The sequence below is a fragment of the Coffea eugenioides genome, chromosome 4, assembly GCF_003713205.1.
Source record: "Coffea eugenioides isolate CCC68of chromosome 4, Ceug_1.0, whole genome shotgun sequence".
NCBI classification, from domain to species: Eukaryota; Viridiplantae; Streptophyta; class Magnoliopsida; order Gentianales; family Rubiaceae; genus Coffea; species Coffea eugenioides.
In genome coordinates this window covers 29,160,994-29,166,993 of record NC_040038.1, presented here as the reverse complement: position 1 = coordinate 29,166,993, position 6,000 = coordinate 29,160,994, and the positions used below count along the sequence as shown (strand labels likewise).

Below are 6,000 nucleotides of genomic sequence, written 5' to 3'. Positions count from 1 at the left end.
CATGAAGATTTCCATGATTTTCTCATTAAAATCAGAGAAAATTGCCATCATGCAATGTTGGAAAGTGGCCGGTGCATTATACAATCAAAAAGGCATTTTTCGAAATGCAAAAGTGCCGTAAGGACAAGTGAATGTGGTTTTATCTTGATCTTTCAGTGCAATGACTATTTGATTGTATCCTGAAAAACCATCCAAGAAACAATAAAATTCATATCCAGCCAATCTTTCTACCATTTGATCAAGAAAAGGAAGAGGGAAATGATCCTTTCTAGTAGCTGCATTCAGTTTTCTATAATTAGTACAGACTCGTCACCCAACCACAACTCTAGAGGAAATCATTTCATTATTTTTACCATGTACTATGTTTATCCCCCCTTTCTTTGGCACTACATAAATAGGAGAAATTCAAACACTATCAGAGATTGGAAAAATTATACCTGCATCTAGCCATTTAAGGATTTGTACTCTTATCACTTCTTTCATGTTTGAATTTAACCTTCTTTGAATTTCAACCACCGGCTTAGAATTTTCTTCTAACAAAATCCTGTGTATACAAATAGTTGGATTAATTCCTTTGATATCAAAAATTGTCCATCCTATAGCTTTTAAATGCTTCCTCAAAACACGTAAAAGCTTTCCTAGTTGTTCCTCATCTAGTGCAGTATTGACAATCACCGGCAATGTCTCATTTTCTCCAAGAAATGCATATTTGAAGTGTTTAGAGAGTGGCTTAAACTCAAGCCGTGAAGCTTGCTCACACGATGGTGGAGGTAGCCCTTTGCTCAGCCCTAACTCCTCATACGCATTTCTCCTTTTGTAAGGAATTTGTGCCTGCAAAAATTCAGTCATTTCTTCAACTTGTTCCTCTTGTAAGCCTACATCATTAAGACAAAGTTCAAGAGAATCATCATCAAGATTAACTTGACTTATCTCTAATGCTAATTCATTACATATGTCAATAGAATAAATATGGTCAGTAAAAGAGGGATACTTCTCCACTTTACTCAAATCAAACTCCACTTCCTCTTCACCAATTTGGAACTTAAATTTACCACGTTTAACATCTATTATTGTATCTGCAGTGGCCAGAAATGGTCTACCTTATATAATAGGTACATTGACATCTTCCTCCATATCTAAAACAACAAAATCAACAGGAATAATGAATTTCTGCACTTTAATAAGCATATTCTCCAAAATGCCCATTGGATGTCTAATAGACTTGTCAGCCAATTGCAAGGAAATGTTAGTACGTTTTAACTCTTTCAACCCCAATTGCCTAGCCACAGTTAAAGGGATCAATGAAACACTCATACCAAGGTCACATAGTGCTTTAGAAAATTCTACATTACCGATAGTGCAAGGAACTGTGAAACTCCCCGGATCTTTCAACTTTGGTGGCAATTTATTTTGTATGATGGCACTACATTCTTCCGTTAATGCAATTGTTTCACTATCTACTAACCTCCTTTTCTTAGTCATTATTTCTTTGAGAAACTTTGCATATGAAGGAATCTGTAAAATAGCATCAACAAAAGGAATGTTAATATGTAATTGTTTGAAAATGTTAACAAACTTCTCAAATTCTTTGTCATTTCTTGAAGGTTTCAATCTTTGAGGAAATGGCACCAGTAGAGGAATTAGTGTTGCCTCTTCAATTTGTGGCTCACACTCTTCCACATTTTCTTTCCCATCAATTGTTTTGTTATCATCTCCTAACTCACTCAACTGCTTGTTTTCTCTTCTTTCATATTTTCTCTCACTTTCAACTACAGGTGGCTCACCTACTTCCTTACCACTATGGAGGTTATGGCATTCACATGCTCCCTTGGGTTCACCTCAGTCTTGCTAGGTAAATCCCCTTGGTTGCGATTGTTAACTGCATTTGCTATTTGCCCTAATTGGATCTCAACATTCCTATACATATTGGTGAGTTTGTCCATTATTCCCTCAATTCTTTCAAATCGTTGAGTAGTGGCACTAGCTAACTTTTCAATTTTATCATTTGATACATTTGCCAGCTTCTTAATTGTCAATTCCCAAGCTGGTTTGGACTCTGGAAGTGGTTGCTTCGGTTGAAAATCCAGTGGATTAACTGGTTTTTGTTGGTTCCCTTGATCCTTCCATCCAAAATTCGGATGATTAAGCCATCCTGGATTGTAGGTATTGGAGTATAGATTATTTTGGGGTGGACGGTTGTAATTGTTGAGATATTGAACTTGTTCGCTGCTAGAACACATAGAATCATCATGATCTCCGCTGCAAGTAGTAGAACATGTAACAACTACTCCTTGATTAGAGCTAGAACCAACATGCCTATTAAGCATCTTAACCACATTATCCATCTTTGCACTTAACATATTTAAGGTATCTACTTCAAGCATACCTACGGTTCTCCTTGTATTACCTCGTTCGTTGGCCCATTGGTAGTTATTAGCGGCCATTTCTTCAATCAATTGTTGAGCTTCCTTGGCTGATTTTCCCATCAATGCTTCTCCCGCTGCTGCATCTACATGCGTCTTTGTTGGATAAGTGAGACCATTGTAAAATGTTTGCACTATAAGCCAATCTGGTAAACCATGATGAGGAATCTTCGTTGTAATTCCTGATAGCGCTCCTAACCTTCGTACAATGTCTCTCCTTTCTGTTGAGAGAAACTAGTTATATCCATTCTAAGTTTAGCAGTTTTTCCAGGTGGAAAGAATTTATTAAGAAAAGCCTTAGCTAATTCAGCTCAAGTAGTAAAAGTATTTGGAGGATGAGATTATAACCAAACCTTGGCCTTGTCCCTTAGTGAAAATGAAAACAATCAAAGTTTAATTGCATCATCACTAATACCATTAAATTTAATTGTATCACAGATTTCAAGAAATGTTAACAAGTGAGAATTTGGATCTTCGGTTGCATTACCCCGATATTGAGATTGTTGAACCATTTGAATCAGTGATGGTTTAATCTCAAAATTATTAGCATTTACCGTTGGTTTTGCAATGCTAGTTTGAGATCTTTGTGTCCCCGGTAAAGCAAAATCTCGTAAAACTCGCCTATTTGGTTTGTTTTCCGCCATTTCTTCCTCAAACGGTAGCTCTTTCAAAATTTCCTCTATCGGCTGTCAAATCTCTTGTTCCTCTTGATGCGGTATATCGCTCCTTTGTCTACGAAGTGTCCTCTCAAATTTTTGGATCGAAAGGTGTAACTTCTCGATATGTTCGATGCATCTACTATAAATAGAAATAAGAGAAATTATGCAGCTTTAATTGTCAAAAACTAAATTAATGCAAAATCAACTATAAACAACTTAAAAACAATAGAAATATCTAAATTAATAGAGATGATTAGACCCTAATATTGCCACTCTCTGGCAACGACGCCAAAAACTTGAAGGAATTTTTATATCAATGCAAGTTTGAATCCGATTTTATACCCGTTGACTGCAACTATACAGGTCGAAATCGTAATGTATGGTATGTATCGAGTCGATCCCATGAGGAGCAATTTAAACAAGTACTAGGCCCTTATTTTCTCTATTATTTAGACTTATAAATGAATTTGAGCAGAGAAATTATAATGTTGTTGTCTATAAATCTAGTTTAACAAATGCTAAATGCAAATGGATAAATTTCACTCAAGAATAAATCTAGGGATGTAGATTCCACTTATGGTATAAACAACACAAATGAATAGATTTACCTCTTGTTATTATTGTTGTTTAACCAGGGATTCATTTTCAATATTGCCAAATCTCATTCTCATGATAAAATGGCCTAGAGTAATCCAGTTTTCCCTATTTTCATGGTGAACTACTAGTTCTACTCTGTTTTCCTTCATGAAATGCTAGCTAATCCACTTAAGTGTACATCTATTTTCATGAACAAACAACTCAAGCTCTACTCATATTTTTTCCATTGTTACTACCAATTCTCATTGACTAATAACAACTATAAACATGCTATTGGTGATCAAACAACAACAAGTAATTACAACTGCACAAATAGATAAGTTAATACAAGATATAACAAGTTTAAATCACATTCAATTCATATCATTTATCTACTCTCTAGATAAAGAAATTTAGCTACTCATGAATAATATAACAATCAAACTCACAAGTTTATTAATGCAAAATATCATAAAGTACAAGTACAAGAAAGATAAAGAAAAGCTTAGCCAATTAATGGTGAAACCCTCAAATTTCTGCTATGTCTTGTACAAGATGATTACAAGTGAAATCTCCAAGTGCTTGTTTTTAGAACTTCTAGCTAGAGAGAAAAATATTACAAGATGAAAAACTCCTCCATATGGTGATGCCTGACTTCTCCTTGGTTCTCTGCATAAAAGGTGGTAGAAAGGCACTTTCTTCTCCTTCATGATTCCAACAACTCAGATTTTGTAAAGAAAGTCAAAAGAAATGTTGTTTTGACTTATCAATAACTCATTTTGTCTTCCCTTTTGTTCCAAAAGCATGTGCCATCGAATTCTCTCACCCAAGATAGCTGGAAAGTTGTGTGAAATGAGAAAAAACGGCTGTGCCACTTGCAGAAGAGAGGCAGATCCGAGCCCTGGATCCGAGGTGTGCACTACGATCTGAGCTCGGATCAAGGCTGATCCGAGGTCTTTCTCTTAATAATCCGAGCTCGGATTGTCTGGCCTCAGATGCACTGCTCCAGAAGTACAGACAAGGGCTCGGATCGCCCTTTGTTCACACGGATCCGAGCTCAAATCTGTGCTGATCAATTTTCAGTTTTTCACTTCTTTCCTTTTTCTTCATTTTTGCTCCTAGTTTCTTTTGTACTTTATCCTCTGGATGATCCTTACGTTTCCTTCATCTCGTGCATGAATTTCATATATCAATATCCTTCACAATTTCACAAAATTAACGCATTAATCCACTCATTTATCAAGTTTTGAACACTTAAATAATATTTAAGCATTTATCACCAAAAGAGTTCAAATATGGCTTTAATCTTCTCAAAACATATCAAAAGTTCATGGCAATCTTGTACAAAATGTACATTAAATATTCTCTTATCAATATGTTTGGAATCGAGTCCTCAAATTGACATTCGACTAGAAAACGGAGATTTAGCTACACATCCTCAGGAGAGATCCGCAGGACACCATCGATAACCATTGGTTTTTCCCAAAAGACTCACTAAAGAAGAGACCAGCGGACGTCTCCTTTTTCTTGTTCCCTCCAAGGTAGTAATCACGCGGGATTCCGGCCTTTTTTCTCTCTTTGTTTCCTAATTGAAGTCCATTATTTCGGCAGTCCATTGGCCAACTAAACATAGAATTCTAATTGCAAAAGGAAACTTCTCCAACTATTGCTAATTGTTCCCTAATAAGACATCTAATAAAAAGTGGTAGTTTCCTAATTTTCATCCAATACTCCGCGTAAACTCCATCTTGAAATGGAAAACTCTTGAAAAATCACCTCTTTTATTATTTTTTGCTCCACCTTCCTACAATTGACACAAAATACCAAATATAAGTAGAATCAATCAATTAATACAATATTTGGTAATATAAATGAGGAAAATAATCATAGAATTAATGACAAAAATGCAACCTATCATAGAACCTTTGAAGTCTTCCCCAGAAGGTTGCAACAGCATATTGTCATTTAAAAAATGTTCCATGGATTGCTGATAGAGTTCCAAGATAACTGGACTGAATTAAGGAATTGGAAATACTGAGGTGACAAATATGTGTCCATATGACTAGTTTAACTCTCTTTCTCTCTCTTATACTTTTTTTCTGCTTCTCCTTTTTGTGGTGTTCTCTTGATGAAATCTTCTTTTGTAATGACTTATTGAAGTTGCGATTTCTTGGATGGTTAATGAGCTAAAAAAAATTTGGATTGCCAATTGATTTCAAGCACTTCCTATTGTATGGCTCAAGATGTTGAAAGAGCTGGATGTTGATGTATTACTTTGCTAGCAATTATTTTTAGCTAACCAAAGCTTTTGTATGTTTTCTATTGAATGTTTATCAAAGTAG

At 35.4% G+C, this 6,000-nt stretch overlaps 1 non-coding gene across 1 annotated transcript; it reads left to right on the top strand.

Moving 5' to 3' along the window:
- The first annotated feature begins 2,574 nt into the window (after positions 1-2,574).
- Positions 2,575-2,680, top strand: LOC113769696. Its single transcript, XR_003468244.1, has one exon. It is a non-coding gene; the product is annotated as a small nucleolar RNA R71 (small nucleolar RNA).
- Positions 2,681-6,000: the final 3,320 nt, after the last annotated feature.